General features: G+C 27.0%; 1 protein-coding gene across 1 annotated transcript in view; it reads left to right on the top strand.

The window, feature by feature from the left end:
* Positions 1–17,283, top strand: part of LOC132941583 (uncharacterized) — a 74,421-nt gene that overhangs the window by 11,742 nt on the left and 45,396 nt on the right. The gene's annotated exons all lie outside the window — the stretch shown is intronic.

The following is a 17,283-nucleotide window of genomic DNA, read 5'->3' as shown; positions in this document are numbered from 1 at the left end:
TATTAAAATTAATACGAGCTTCAAAGCTATGATAATTGATAAGTAAGATAGTTTGAAAAATATTCTATAACTTCGGAAGATAAAGATCCAGTAAACCTTTAATGTTTAAATGGAATTGTAATAAATCCTTTAGGTCTGAATTGAATAAAAATATGTATTTATAGGACCAATATTTTTAAACTAAATCTTCTCATATTAAATAAAAAAATAATTTATAGGAACTAGGAAGTAAACAACCATTAGCTAATAAAAATTATGATGGAAATATTTTAAAACATATAATTTATCTATACCACTATAACAATACAAATCTAAATATTATACTGTACTATTATACCATGTAGCCATGTAGGTACCTATTTTAATGCACTCAAAGTTATTTTAGAAAATAATTATAATTGCATTGAAAAAAAAAACTAGGGATGTACAGCGATCGCGTAATTTCGGTGTCAAGATACCTAATACTTACTACTTACTAGTAAATTTTTGGTTTAATCTCAATAACTATAGTTGTTAAACTTGACTGAATTACATCGTGTACTGCGTATAGCTTAATCGGTAGCCGAGAACAAGTAACTGCAGAACGAGTGACTTAATATACCTACAGGCTGGCAGGCTGCACTTTGCAGATACCGTCATACTGATTCATAAATGGCGTGTCACACTGTCGCTGTGTTCACTTCTAACTTCGTCCTCGTGTCTATTAGTAGTATAATATTTTTATAAATTCGTATGAAATAAAAATACTTGTACTTGGAAAACGGTCTTGTATGGAACTATGAACTTATTACTACCATAGTATTTGTATGGTGTTATTTTAAAAATGTTAAGTAGGTACCTACCTAACTCATAGAAATAGAAACGTTCAATATTAAGTAAAGACTAGTTCATAAATATTGTAATATAAGTAAGAGCGCAAGTGAGTAATCTTGTATTTCAATTTCAAGACTAACAGTCTTAAACTATTATAAAACTATATTAAATGAACAATAAAAAGGCCTAATACATATTATTTGTAATTTGTGAAAATAATACATTTTGCAAATAATGTAAGTTTGATAATATGATAAACTTTTATTTCATAACTTCACTTGATAAACTTCCAAATACTAGCTGGAGTCCCTCAAGGATGTGACAAAGCTCCCTTCTTATACTCTATATTCGCCCACGACACTCCGACCTCTCCTCATACATCACTGGGTACATATGCTGACGACACGATAATCCTGGCTTCAAACCATGACCCCCAGGTAGTATCTCTCCGGCTACAAAATCATCTCAACTCGATTCAACTATGGTCAAACCGCTGGAAGAACAAAATTAATGAAGCTAAATCATCCTTTATCACTTTCTCTCTTAGACCAGGGGACTGCCCCTCTGTATCGTTTAATAATAACCAAATCCCAATCACCCCGATAATAAGATACCTAGGTTTAATCTTTGACAGGCGCCTCACATGGGCCCAACACCTTAAAATAAAAAGAAAGACAGTCAACTCCAGACTCCATTTACTCCGCCCACTTCTTAGATCCAAGACATCATTAAAAAATAAACTATTAATATACAAAACCATCATCAGACCTGTTTGGTCCTATGGCATCCAGATTTGGGGCTCTGCCAAACCCTCCAACACGAGAACAATCCAGGCATTCCAGTCTATCTGTCTGAGGCAAATTGTCTCTGCTCCATGATTTATCACAAATAACAATCTCCACAAAGATCTAAATATTCCATCGCTCTCTCAATTAACAAAGTCTGACTACGTCTCCTTTTATTCCAAGTTAATCCAACACTACAATCCATTAATAGAACGCATATCTTCTCTAACAATCCCTGATAACCCCCAGAGACGTTTAAAACGCTCCTGGCCTAGAGACCTTCTAATTTAATCTGTCGGGTGGCACTATTGAGTGCCCTCCCCATCTGTTATTCTCGATATGTAAATACTATATCTAAATTACTTATTGTACTAAATTGTTGTATAGATTGTAATTATAATTTAAATAAAAAAAAAAAACTTCACTTGATATTTTTAAATTAAAATTCTCAGTTTATTTTAATTTTAGAGGAGCGTTTTGAAGTTTAATTTTTAACAAAGCTGGATATGAAGTATCCAAATGTCTTTGTTTAAAACAATTAGTACCTATATTATATTAAGTGTTAATGGGGAGATACATAATTATACATATTGATATTAATCAATCACGTTAATGAACTAATAATAAGAAAGAGGTAGATAGATAGGTATATAATATTTTAGAGATAAGTTTTGATGTGAGCAATCCATTAATCATTAATGACACTCATACGTTGATTTTTTTATTATAATTTTTTTTTTACTAACTGATAGACCATAAGTCCATAAAGTACTAACGTTTGTATAAAGTGTATCCGTCATTATTATTTTTAATCTTTGTTTAGTGTTTATATTTGTTATTTATGCAGTATATAAAATTAATTATTTATAATGGATTTACTTCTGGGTAGGTACTTGTTTATATTTTTTTCATGATTCATGAATTAAAAATGAAGAAAACATTGTAAAATTATTTTAATGTTAATGTTGATATAATATTATTAATAGCTGAATTTAGTATTCATCGTTGAAGAATATATTTATTTTACGATTTGTTTTTATTGGTTCAACATATGTTGGTACCTATATAACAGAGTAGGTACTTAGTATTTTCATTGATTAATATTTTTTGTATTGAATACAATAATTGTTCATAAATTATAACAATTATTATTCCCTCCAAGGAATATAAAATATTAATATATAAAAATAATAAATCTACAGTTACTTTTTATTTATTAAATAAAATAAAATACATTTCTAAGTAATTTTTAATTTTATGATTTATTTAACTAATTTAAGATAGAATTATATGAAATTCCTTATGTTATTCTGTAATCATGTTATTTTGAGTCAATTCTTATACTATAACAAAACCAAGTCTATATTTATACTATAAGAAATTTACATTTTAATCTGATTTTATAAATGAATGCAATATGTTTGTATACATTGTACTAAATTTTTTTTCAAGTTATTATAATATATTAAAAAAGTATATACAACTTTTTACAATGCGTTATATTATATTTTTCACTATTAAGCTAATCAAATAGTTTTTATTATTACATTTGCATGATGGAAATGTTATTTTTTTTTACAAAAGTTCATGATTTCCACTTAAATATATACATTGTACTTACTCAGTGTTTATAGAGAAAAATCGTGTCTTGAATTAATTAAATTCCAGCTTATTAACATAAAAAAATATTTCATACATTGTCGTGTATACGTTTAAACAATATATTGTATTAAGGGTAAGAATAAGGAGTCCACAATGTCACAATCCGATTTGATTTGTATACGGGTGTATATCTGCACGCCGTGAATTGTACAACAAGTTTCACATGAATAATATACCTTATACAGTTATACTATCTATATATACTATACTATAGATATTTTATACAGTGTGGATTCACCAAGCGCGCTTACCCCACCCTTTAGTTTAATGCTAAAATTTGTTGAAATTATTATTTTTGGAATTTTTAAGTATACCTAAGGAGTAAGGACCATATTTCAAAAACTTAGATTTTTTTTCATTCAAGTAGGAGCTGTGACGATATAAACTAATTTTTCCCAATAAAAACGCCTTTTGCTGTTTTAGAAGATTTTTTTTGAAAATTCTAACGCACTTAAATCGAAATTGAAACATTTAATATATGAGTTATTTATTCATTGATTCAACTTCATAACAAAACATTTACATTTATTAGTTGATATCTATAAGCAATAGTTTGTGGTGAGAGTAGGGAGTCTATCACACTCGTTAATGATAATAATTAATACATTATAGGTATTTTATAATTATTAAGCTTTATGTACCTACTAAAGAACGATCGCATATAAAATATAAGGATTTCCAAATATGGTTTTTAGGTATACTTAAAAACTGTTTGAATCAGAATTTGAATAAATTCATTACTAAAGGAGAAAACCGGAATAATATCCCCAAATCCAGCCGTATTATAGGTGTCGTGCGTACCATCGTCATTGAGCAGGTCATTGTGTAAACTGTAAAGTGTAAATTGATTACAATTATTTCTATTAGGATTTAGGATGTATTAAATTTGAATTCAATAATAAATCATTGTTTAAGATGAAAAACGTTTCTGAGCGTACAGTCTACAAATTAATTTGTGATATTGACAAATTTTATCAACATTTTATGTTCGGACACACACTCGTAAGAAAATGAATGTGTCCTTTACACCAAACATTTTAATTCTTGTAAGCAAAATAAAATTTTCAAATCTCGGGTATAAAAATTAAAAATTGAATAAAAAATGTAACTACAAAATATATTTTGTTTTTTTTTCGTGATCATTTTGTAAAGACGTGAAGTATCGGGAATTTTTACTTTTAACTCCCAAAAGTACACTTTAGATCCAATTTTCTACAGTCCCTAAGATTGGAGCATTTTTCTTACTAAAAAGAGTGCCTTTAGAAACATACAAAAAAAAAGGAGGAAAGTTGTTATTGTAGAAGATGAGTATAACTCGTCATTGAGCATGTGTTGATAGGTGGCTGTCAATGTAATTTTGTCCACAAAAATACACTTTACGGGAATGATGATCTTGTCCTGTAGAATCAACTAAATGTGATCATTTGTTTTTTTTAAACTAATAGAGAGAATAATATATTCTACAGACTACATTGAATTCCGTTTTTCAATATTTTAATCTAAAACTTTATAATGCCGTTTCTTTAAAAATAAGTCAATTTTAAGCTTTTTTACAAACTATTTTATACCATTATTTTAAATCAGAGTTCAATGTGGCCTGTAGGAAGTCTTCTTGTTTCGGATAAAAAATTAGTTATCTAAATTACTAAATCTGACAATTCTATAAGGCCTATCAAATTTTCCTGTCAAGTCTTTTTTGTTGTTATAATACACCTATCACCCCCCCCCCCCCCACTAAATAGGTATCACCGTAACGGGTAGTGGATTAGTGAAAAAGTATTATGAATAAGACTAAAATGTAAAATAAAAAATTCAAAGCATACCTACTATCAAACATATTACCTACATATTATTATTTGATTGAACTTATAATTTTAGTTTCTTAGCAGACATTCCTTCTTGGGTTTTAATAAATTATTCTTTGAATAATAATAATCAATACTTGAAGTAGTATAAACTGCAGTATACTACGAGTCTATAAACATTAAACTTACTTACAGTAGGGCAAAATAATCACTAAACTGATTATCCACCACCACTCATTGAGCATTGTACATCATACTTGCTTATTTTTAAATATAAAAATATAATTTATAAATATTATTTTGTTATTCCGAGAATGTTGATACCTATGTGTAAAGTCCTATATTCTTAAGTTTATGATTAACAACATAAAATGTAGAGATTGTTTAATTTTAAATTTAAATACCCATAGCTATACCGATATACTATAGCTATAATAATGAATATTAAAAATTTAAATAATTTATAATTATTATATTGTTGATGAAAGTTGACTCAATTATATTTTTAATAGAATGAATAATACAGAATGTTAGATAGTGCACTTTATATTTAAGTTTTAACCATCATTATTTATGTAAGTTATGGTGGGTGATGGTGATGCAAGTAAGGGTAAAAGATTTGTCACGTGTTTCTGTATCAACTGATTCTGTATCTTCTTTTCACATGTTTTATTCAAAGATACCATCGCCTTTAAAAGTCTGAAATAAAATAAAAACATTGATTTATAACTTATGTAAACATTTATTTCTTTTACACAACTGATTGTCAAAAAACGCTTGAATGGACTTGTCAAATGATTTAGTTAGGTGCTAAAAAAATATGTTTCAATAATATTTATACTGAACGACAAGACACACGTAGGGGTAAAACGATTTTGTAAAAAGATTTTGAGGCAGGTGCTTTAGATATTTACTATCAAAATATTTCTTTTTTTAAAATAATGAAATTACTTTTCAAAGTAATTTACCCCCGTTTTAAAAATATAGTTGTTAGTTTTGCCGAATAAAATGTATGGAGATTGAATCACGTGTATTTTTAAATTGTAGATTTACTTACTATTATCGAAACTTCTTATAGATTAATTCTATAGATTGTAATAATTTATTGTTATAATCAATATTCCAACCATTATAAGTATTTTTCTAAAAGTAATGCGATAATATTTATTTATTTATTTATGTTATGTTCGTTAATATATCTATATGTTTAATAAAAATATGTTTCAATATTTTTGTAAAATTGTAATTTGTATTTGTAACATTAGTAAGATCATTCTTTGGAAATATTTTATAAAAAATTACTAAGCTTTAAAATGTTCCATTATCTATGGTATACACTGAACAGTGAATTAGGGCTTAGAAAAAAGCTTAATTAATCGTTTTTATCAATGAAGTCAAATTCAACCCGGTCCATTATAGCGACCAGGAGACACCTATACTGTACTTCAGATATGGTATTCACTTGCTCACTTTTTTTAACCTGGAATTGTATAAAATATATATTATTATTATTATAATAATAATAAATAAGTAGTATTGTAATAAATACTAGTTTGACCTTATTGATTATTACTAAAAAAAAATATATAGGGTTGGGAAGAAATTATCTATCTCAAGTCGATATTGATTGTTGTAGCTTGCTACTTTAGAAGTTGAGGTTAGTCATATCCTATACTCATTACTCCTATATCATTAAAATCCTTAAGTACTCAAAACATAATACGTCGATATCGCGTGAAAGAGCATATTGTTTTAGGATGACCTATTACAAGTGAATGAAGAAGCAATCAACTACGAGGATGGACATTTAGGGGATAAGACTACCATGTAATATGTAATAAAACTAAGCCTATAACAACAACGAAATAAACAAAAACATCGCAATATTCCCAAACATTTTGAGGTTAAATATAACGTAGTTTAATTAACTCGTGTCATTTGGTCTTTAAGCATCCTACGTGTCACGAGAATGTGTGTGTGTTTTTTTTTTGTGAAATATTAGCTGAATAGTTCAGATCTCTGAAATATTAAATATTAACTTTGTGTATATCTAATGTTTTACAATTATGAATACATTTGTTTAAAAAACCGTTAGAATAAATAAAAACAAAAATTATAAATACCTAATAATAATAATAATTGTACTGAGAATTTAATAATTTCATATGACTATTATATTAATAAACTATTGTTGATTCTACAATGTGAAATTTTTTTTTTTTATTATTATTAGTTTAAAGTGTTCCTGACATACAAGGCCATCTAACTTAATGATAAAATAGTAACAATAATTAACATTTAGACAGTTGATAAGCTTAATTAATTACAATTATTTACAATAAATTTCAGGCATTTACATCGATGAATATATATAATGGTACAATAAAAATAATTATAAATTTAAAGGTGTAGTATTTTTTTAAAAATATTATAGGAGTTGAGATAGGGCGTCATTGAGGGTAGGCTTATCACTGAGTTTGAAATGTTTCGCGCTACTGGCGTTGTTTAGTTGGCTAAAAAATTGATCGTGAGATCTTGTATTTAGTCTCTGATTGATGGGAGTTTGAAGTCGGTGTGGAGTGCTAAGTTTCTGATGAACCAAGGCGCGTTGGATATTGTACGTAATATCTTGGATTGGAATACTTGGATATTATTTATGTGAGTTTTGGAACAATTTCCCCAGATAGGGGCAGCATAGAGAACTAAATGCCGTAGAATTTGCTTGTAAAGAAGCAGGGAGCAATTCCAGCTTAAGGCGGTTTGACGGTTGATTAAGGGGTAAAGAATTTTAAGACGTTGGTAACCTTGTTGTAGTTTCAAAGAAATATGCGGGTTCCAAGTTAATTTTTTATTTAGGATAACGCCTAGATTTTTATAGTTGGTGACCACGGTATGTTGTCACCATTGAGTACTAGAGTGGGGGGGGGGGGCAATGTGAAATAATTATATATATAATATAAAATATATTGTATATATTTGTAAATGATTAATATTTATAAGAATGACAATTTTAATTTATATTCCCATAAAAGACTAAAGAGTAATACAATATTGCATATTGTTTGATTGTTAAATTAACTGTCAAAAACATTTAAAGATTTCAATTAAAAAGTCTGCCGTATATTTTTAAAAACAGGCATGAGTATATACAGATGAGAGTGTATAGTAATCAATAGTAGGTGCCTGTATTTGTGTATAATAACTAATAAATATTGAATATTGATTGGTAATTTTTTTTTTTTATTAACTTTAATAATTAAGCCTAAGTTACAATTATTATAACTTGGGCTACCAAATGGCTATTGTTGCAATTTTAATTTACACATATTTTTAAATTTTGTCTAACAGATTGATTTATTTTATAAAAAATAACAATTTGAGGTCTGTCCTCTAGGTCTGTTCCGTGTGAGACATATAGGCGGTGTCCTATGTTGAGTTGGAAACTGTAAGGATTATAGATAGGATTATAAAATTCAGTTGAAATGTGCTCTATCAGTCCAACACCAAAGTATTCACATAATATGGTTGTGTTTCTAGCTGGGCCTTCGTCCTTTGCAATAAGACAGTGTGTTTTCTCATTTAGCGATAGTTCTTTTAATTTAACTTTATTTCATGTCCTGTATTCTCCATAAATGTCATGATTTGCCTAACATTCGGGATTCTTTCAACACATTTTTATGTAATCGTAAGATGATTGATAAAGTATATTTCATTATTAGTTGTGGCTACTTTAAGCTATTTTTCAGCTTAAAGATATCTGTGTGTACCTATCCGCATAAGTAGGTGATATTTGTTTGTTTATTTTCGATGCTGTTACTATTTTGTTTCGAATTTTTGTTGCAATATACCTTGGTATAAAATTGTTGCAAACATTCATTATTGAGAGTACAGTTTACTTCTGTGTAGGTATTACATATTTTCTATATTTCTCATTCATATTATTGTCTGTATTGCCAGCAGAAAAAACTAACAGCTAAATTTGTACAGTCGGTTTTATTGAGAAACCTCCTTCATCGTTGGTTTTAGGAGTATCTGTATAGACTTCATAGTAGTCTTTACTCTTTATAGTTTTCCAGTATACTTTGGAAGTATCTTTTGTATATATCGTATGAGATGTCTATTGTTTGGTTAAGGTACATATTTCTAGGTTTATTTCATATAAACATGTCCACGGAGCTTCTGAAATGTGTGCAGGTCATTATTTGAGGTAGATTTATTGAGTTTTCATCCATCAGTCGTTTTAGTTATTATTTTGAGAGATAAATGTTATGATTGGTTCTAGCTAACCTATGACAATAGTTGAGGGAAATTTATAACCTCTATTTCTTCTGGTACCGTTTTTCCAGATATAATAATACATTTCTTTATGTGATTAATTAAATAAAAAGCTAATAGGTACCTACTTAATATGTTGTTGCAAATATTGTGATTAGTTTTAAATAAATGTATAACATAAAATTGTTTAAATCGTTAATATAATAATTTTAATGATGTATATTTAAATTAAATATTTTATTTATATTTTTCTAAATTGAATAAAATACTTATATTTTGACTTTCAACAGTTATTCACGAATTTACGAGTTGTAGATATTATTTATAATTGCATAGCTTATAATTGGTTCACAAAAATAATTTTAATTTACATAGAGTATTCGATTTACGTACACAAAATACTATTGAAAATGTTACATATAATATATAATTAAGATGAAACTTGATATGAATGGAGATTTTTCGAATGTTATTCCGTAATGATAATCAGTAAATATCACGTTTATTCAGCTTATTCTATGTATTTTTTCAAGATATCGTGAACAATGTACATCAAATTTCTATATTTATCAAATTAATTATTAGAGTTAATTGATCTATTTTGAAACTTAAATGTTAGAACTTTGTCTATTTTTATGATATTTTAATTTTAGCATAAATATAATCTATTTCTTTGGCAGTAATTGCACAGTCGTATCATAATATTGTAGAAATTATCGTTGGTCATTCGTAAGTCGTAACTAAAATGTTAATGTACCAATCAAAATACTGAACATTTCCATAGTAAATTGCAGACTAAACACCTATCAGAAAACAAAATAGTTGTTTGACAGGAAATCAATGTAGGAAACGATGTTAAACCAACAATGGGGTTAACGTGAGACGAGGTACAAAGCGGGGTCAAATTTGCAATTGGTGGTGGGCCCCGTATTGTCGTTTTAATGAACATTTCGACGTGATTTTCTTACGGCTGCCATGGCCGTCATCATCATACAGGGGCGTCGCTACTCACTGCCTCGCTGTTTTGAATTTAGATACGTGTGTTTGGTGTATGACACGAATACACGAATACACGAAGTTACCGTCTATAACAGAAAAAAGAATGATATGGAAGAGAGGTAGTGTTGGTGGTGAACAGTTAGATACAATGGCAGGGATAGGAGGGACCGGAGAAATGCAATGGAAATAAACTATAAGTTTAGATACTGTATAAGACTAATGGTCGATTAATAAAGAAGCTCCTAAGTAGGTACAGATATATCAAATATAATTAATTATATCATTTTCTAATATGTATTTATATAATGTACGTATCTGCAACGATTTCTAGGTGCCTTTGATATAGGCCAAAAAAGCGGTACGGTGTACCTTTATTTTAACTACGTCGTATATAACGTTTAATAATAAACAAAACAATTTATTTTGTAAATATAGCTTTATTTTATACGGATTGAGTGGATATTAATTATTTAATTACCTACCTAATGCATACAACATTAGTCATTATTGAAATGAATAAATTTGTATTATTTGGTTTCAAATTGTAAAATTAATCTGTTTAAAGATTTACAGTAATATTATTTATAATAAAGATTCAGAATGGGACTAATGAGCCACCTTTAACCTAAAAAATTATTATTTATGAAAACATTATTTTATAAATAATTTATTTTGCACAATCATTTAAAACATGTAATAAAATACTGGGAAATGTCGAGTTGACCATACACCCAGCACTTATTTTATCCTTCTAACCTTTACCTTTTAAAACAAACATAGTAGTGTACTTGTTTAGTATTTATTATTTTTAGATTATATTTAGCTTTTATTATATATTTGTTATTCCAGGTTGCATGTAAAATTAATTAATTTAATGGTTCAATAAAATTTAATGGACCAATCGTGGGCCACTAAATCATTTTAAGGGACCATTAGCTCACTATTGATTCAATAAATGTTTAATGATTATTCATGCAACCCAGCATTAGAGTATTTTCGGTGTAATCAACACATTTTTTTAAACGAGATTCAAAATATACTAAGTATTTTAGTTTTTTTTTGAACATTTTAACTTACCCTTGAATACGTTGATGATTCAGTGCCAGTAACTTGTATTCAATAACATAGTATACCGATTGCTATACCAATTTGTTTAACAGCAGGGAAGTGACACAATAAAATGAAAAATTAATTAAATAAAAATGTTGGACTTTTGACTTTTGACCTCCTTATAAACATAAATAAAATTAATGCCAGCACTTATAGTGTCTGTTTACTTCAACAAATGTGTTATACAATTATCTATAAACATTTCAGGTTTATCTAAATCTGTTCCTAGAATGTACTAAATTCTATATTAGTTACTTATTATTTATTTTCAAATATTTTGCTTAAACTTATTTTTGAGATATGGTACGACAGGCTTTATGACCTATGAATAAAACTCGATCTTTAACGTAAGGAGATGTACATTTTAATAAACTTAGTTAAGGTAGGTCGAAGGTAAACCTAAAACTATAATTATTCCATATGATTAACATAATTTTATTCTGTAATGTTTCCAATAAAATTATGTTTAATACTACTAGGTATTGTTATTAAATGATTTAATTTAATAATATTGATAGGTTATCTTGCATAAAGAAGAAAAAAATGCATTTAAAATGTAAAAATAGAACAATATTTAAATATTTATTAAACTATCTTTTAATGTCATGAAAGTTACTTAAGTATATTCTTATTATGTATCTACAATAATTATTTAAATGTAATCACAAAACTTCTTTTTCATGTGATTTTAATCATGTTATTTAGATTTTAAGTAGGTACATAACTATTTAAATAATTGAATTCTTGATTGAAAACATTGTGGAATTTGTAGTTAAGAACTAAGAAGGAGAGTTTTTTTAGTAACTTTCTTAATTCTTAGCTTTAACATCAAACTACTCAATTGCGGTTGTTAGATATTTTAAAAGAAACATTTAAAAAGGCCTATGACCATAGATAATAACAAACGATTTTTAACTTTATGTGTAAAAACAACCCAAATTTAAGAAATATTAAAAATATAGGTGAAAAACAAATAACATTTGAAGATGAACACTTAAAGATGAATTTAAATTTTAAATACATTATGCGTTATCTGTTTCACACTCAAAGGATACGGTCCACTTCTACGTAGTTTTTGAAAACAGAATAATATAACCTTGACATTGTGAAACTAATAATTAGGTAATTATAGGTACTATACTACCGTTTCTCTTGATTTTAAAATAATTTATAGAATGTCAGGAACATATTATTTTTAAAATATACCGAAATTTCTGATTAAATATAAGATACGTATTAATTGTATCTGCATTATATTATATAGAAATAAAGAATGTCATGAGAAAAAAAATACGGAGACTTTAGTGTATACTTAGTAATTAGTATAGTTTAATGTTTTTAATTTCTAATGGTTTACTTAACAAGATATTTATGAAAATGTTAATAATATTTTGATTTTTTAAAATGTTGAATATTATATAATATGTCAAAAAATGTTATGCTTTAGGTATTATTGATGTGTGAAATGTACGAAACATACATAATATATTGTATAGAGTATACAAATATATGTATAATGCATATATACAAATATACAATATTATTATGAACATATCACTTATTTTCAGTTTCCATTTTTTTAGTTTTTTTTTTATAAATATGAATAAAATTTTATTCGTTGGGTAAAAAAGCGCGAAAATTTAATGCGAGGCTCCTGATATATTGTTAAAATAGCAGTTGAAAATTATTAAAAATACATAGGCACAATTTTTTTTTATAAGCATTTAAAATTCAAATTTTGACAAAATACGGAAAAATCACGAAAATTAGCAAATTATTTTGAGTTAAGAATTCATAGAAATTTTTCTTTTTAAATCTCAAACTTGAAAATGTAATACAAAAATATTCATAAGTTTGTCTACCTTTATCAAAAAAAAAAATGTCTACAAGCAAATCAAATAAAATGTTTTTTTTTTTTTTATTTGGGTTAAGGCTTCGAATACTTAGGTCATTAGCCTGTGGTACTGTAGGGGGGGGGGTACTGTAGATTTGTTTACTCGTGATTTGTTTTGGCAGAATTTTTAATTTGGGCACCCGTAGGTATCTGCCATGTCCGGGTGGGGGATGGCGGCACTTGTTCTCCGGACACCGTGACTTGCCCGAAGAAAAATGCCGCCCGCGACCAAGGTATCGAACTCGGGTCGGCCACTCCGTACCCCAATTAAATGTTTATGAGCGTTCGAAGTTCATATTTTTACAGTATTGGATATTCATTCCATTTCTCATGTAGCGGTTTTGTTATTTTATTGTTATTCAAAAACGAATAACTGTAGATACTTGCAAATTGCACTGAATGTTTATGTTTTCATTTTCTATACACCATAACATTTTGAAAATATTTTGCCTCTTTTTGAGCTGTTGACGGACATTGTCAGTTTTCAATTTTTTTTAGTAATTATCAATTAAATTTTATTTGTTGGGTAAAAAGCGTGAAAATTTAATGCAAGGCTCCTGATATTTTGTTACAATAGCAGTTGCAAAATATTAAAAATACATAGGTACAATTTTTTTTTATAAGCATTTTAAGTTAGAATTTTGACAACATTTATCAAATTTAAAATTAATAATTATTTTGTAGTTAAAAATTTATAAAATGTTCAAATTTTAAAACAAGGTTCAACGTAAATAGGTTATATTATATAAATTACTTTATTCACAATAATATCATCAAATATACCGACTTGGTGATATCATAGGCTGACTGACCGTTTTCGCTCAGAATCATTTTTCTTATACAACGATATTATATCATTGAATTCAAATTTAACACCATTCATTACAGTGACTCACTTGTAACCTACTGTACAGCAGAGCGACATCCACTTACCCATCTTTTTTATGATTGTTTTTAACATGAAAATAATTAAAAAGGATAAACAGGTCATTTTTGTTTGTGACAGGTTGATTTCGACCATTATCACTGATTTGAGTAAATTAACATATTCATATACCTACCTACTACTGAAGCGAGTGATTCAGAGTTATAATTAAATTTAAGTTTGAATAAATATTGTCAATAGTTATAGTTCAGACATTTTTTCAATTTAAAATTTTTATAAATGACTTATAAAGTAGTAAACATTTTTATCTAAAGTTTTGTATTAAAGTAACAAATACTATAATTTTTGAAAAGAAACTTTTTAAAAAAAACTTATTTTATAGAAATACATTAATAATATAGATATACATAATTATAAACAGTTTATAAAACTTTAAGGCTGATAGTTTAATAATTCAGATAATTTAAGTTTCTACAATTTTAGATCCTGAGCAAAATCAAGAATGTTAAATAAATTATTTTTTCTGCACAAACCCTATGCTAAAAAACTAAATTGGATAGCAATCGAGTTTAATTTATATTTTAGAGTTTAGATACAAATTATATTTCATTAAAAGGAATGCCATGCATATATTTTATTTTTCGGGAGTTTTTCTTACACTTAAAAGTGGTATTAAATATTAATGAGAAAAAAAAAATAAAACCCATCTAAAGGACCAACTAGATACAATTTCCAATCGATTGAAAGTGTGTCTACACAAGAGTTGTAGCAATTGATTTCCTAAATAGTTTTAAATATTTTTTTTATATTTTAAAACCTAGAAAATAATTTTTTTTTAATAAAGGTTAAGTACGTAATATTATATGAAAAAAAGTTCATTCCAGATATGTATTATGTTAATTTTGCTGATAAATATTTAAATTAAAGTTATTATCATACGAATAAATTATATTAATTTATAAAAATAATAATTATTATACTTAGAAATATTGTATTACACTATGTATGAATAAATTATTACATTTTGAAAGTAAAACTAATTTATTGCCGTTTTCAAAATAGGTATAATGTATAAACCTTTTAATTACAATATTAGATTCGAAATTTAAACTATAAGAATAAAAATTATACTTTTTAATGGTATGTGTTGCTTAAGTCAATACATTTTTATTCATCAATTACAAAGGTCAATGGCCTTTTATTATTAGTAAAGTAAGTTTCGATTGGACACATAGATGCAAAAGCTATGGGACGAAAATAAATCATATCGTCAACACTTATAATAAAAATAATAACATTTTACTCTTTCCTTGGTCCTCATTAAAATAAAAACGATGATTAATATGTTGATCAAAATTAATTTTAAATAATCACGGAAATCTATTTGATAATCAAAATATATTTAATTTTTTTTTGTTTGTATACATAGTTTTATTTTTGCAACACTGTATTTTTAATAACTATGCTACTCAAAGAATAGATATGAAATAATAACATGGTTACTACCACGGGTACAGTCTACTTAAGAGGATGTCAGCACATTATTTGTTTTCTCACTCTAGCCCACGCGCAACATAGACAAAATGCATTTGCACAGAATCGTTTTTTCTGTGTTTTTAAGTAATCTTAGAGTAAAATCACTCATTACAAAAAAGATAGAGAATAATATTTTTGAGGGAATGACATATCGCTTTCTCTAATTATTGTTTCAAAACGATTTAAACATAATTTAAATTTACAACATTTTTTTGTTTATTTTGAAAGTCGAATACAAAGTCAAATAACAATAAAATATAAAACCGATATGTCATTCCCTCTAAAATATTATTCTCTATATTTTTTGTAATAGGTGATTTTATTCTAAAATTACTTAAAAACATAGAAAAAACGATTCTGCGCAAATGCGTTTTGTCTATGTATGTTGCGCGTAGGTCAGAGAGAGAAAACAAATAGTGCGCTGACATCCTCTTAAGATATTCTGTATTAAATCACTGTAGCTTGATTAAAAAAAAAAAAAATTCATAAACCTAATTTTATTTTAGTGCAAATTTTTAATACATATACTGCATATTTTGAATTTTTGTGCATATAGGAGCATATTTTGCCATTTTAATCATTCGCATCATATTTAGCACCTCTTTAGTGGTTTAATTACGGTCTCTAAAAGTTATAACATTATATTGTTGGTATGTACTTAGTACCTAAGCATTTGCATTTCATGTAAACTATAACAACAATTAATACAAAAACAATTACAATAATTCCTTTAAGAGAAATGGCCAATGATTACATTTTAGAGATATACATTATTGATTCTAGTACACTTCATTCTTTAGAAATCTAGAAGACCAATTTTATGTTGCTCATTCCTCAGTTCATATTATTTTAGTAGGTAATTTATGTCTTATTAAAATGATACAGTCAAAACATATTTATTTATTAATTCTTCTGCTTCTTAAATTATGGACATCTCATGAGGGAATAATTTTACAGTTGAAGAAATAAATAGAATAGAATATTTGAAAAATGTGAGATTAAAAAATCAATCAGTTTAAAATAGACAATTAGTATTATAAAAAATATTACAATGTTAATTTGTTTTGATTTATATTAGGTACCTATTATTTTATCATCGTGATTATAATTTGACTAAATATTGATTATTGACGTTTTTAAATATTTTGCTGCACAAAATAGTATTGGTTGGACCTCTCTTTCCCACAACAATTTTACCAATAACGTTGTCTCATTTCAACACAAAGTGCATGTGCACGACTCAGCAGTGCAGCCAACTGTGTTTTTAATTGTTTACATTTTATCTCCAAAGGAATATCGGGCTGCTAGAATAGGTACAATGTACATGTATGTGCACCGTACGACGTCAATTTTTATAATCACGAACTACTACATAAAGTAATAAATGCCTGAGTAGTCGAAGCCTTAACCCAAATAAAAAAAAAAAGTAATGAATTCGTACTAATAATATTATAGTTATTGGTTGTTTGTAAGCTCCTTGACATCGTTCGTAGGTAGGTACATAATATTATTATGAGG

Source organism: Metopolophium dirhodum, chromosome 3, assembly GCF_019925205.1.
Source record: "Metopolophium dirhodum isolate CAU chromosome 3, ASM1992520v1, whole genome shotgun sequence".
Taxonomy (NCBI): Eukaryota; Metazoa; Arthropoda; class Insecta; order Hemiptera; family Aphididae; genus Metopolophium; species Metopolophium dirhodum.
The sequence above is the reverse complement of the archived record's forward strand: the minus strand, read 5'-3'. Positions and strand labels throughout refer to the sequence as shown.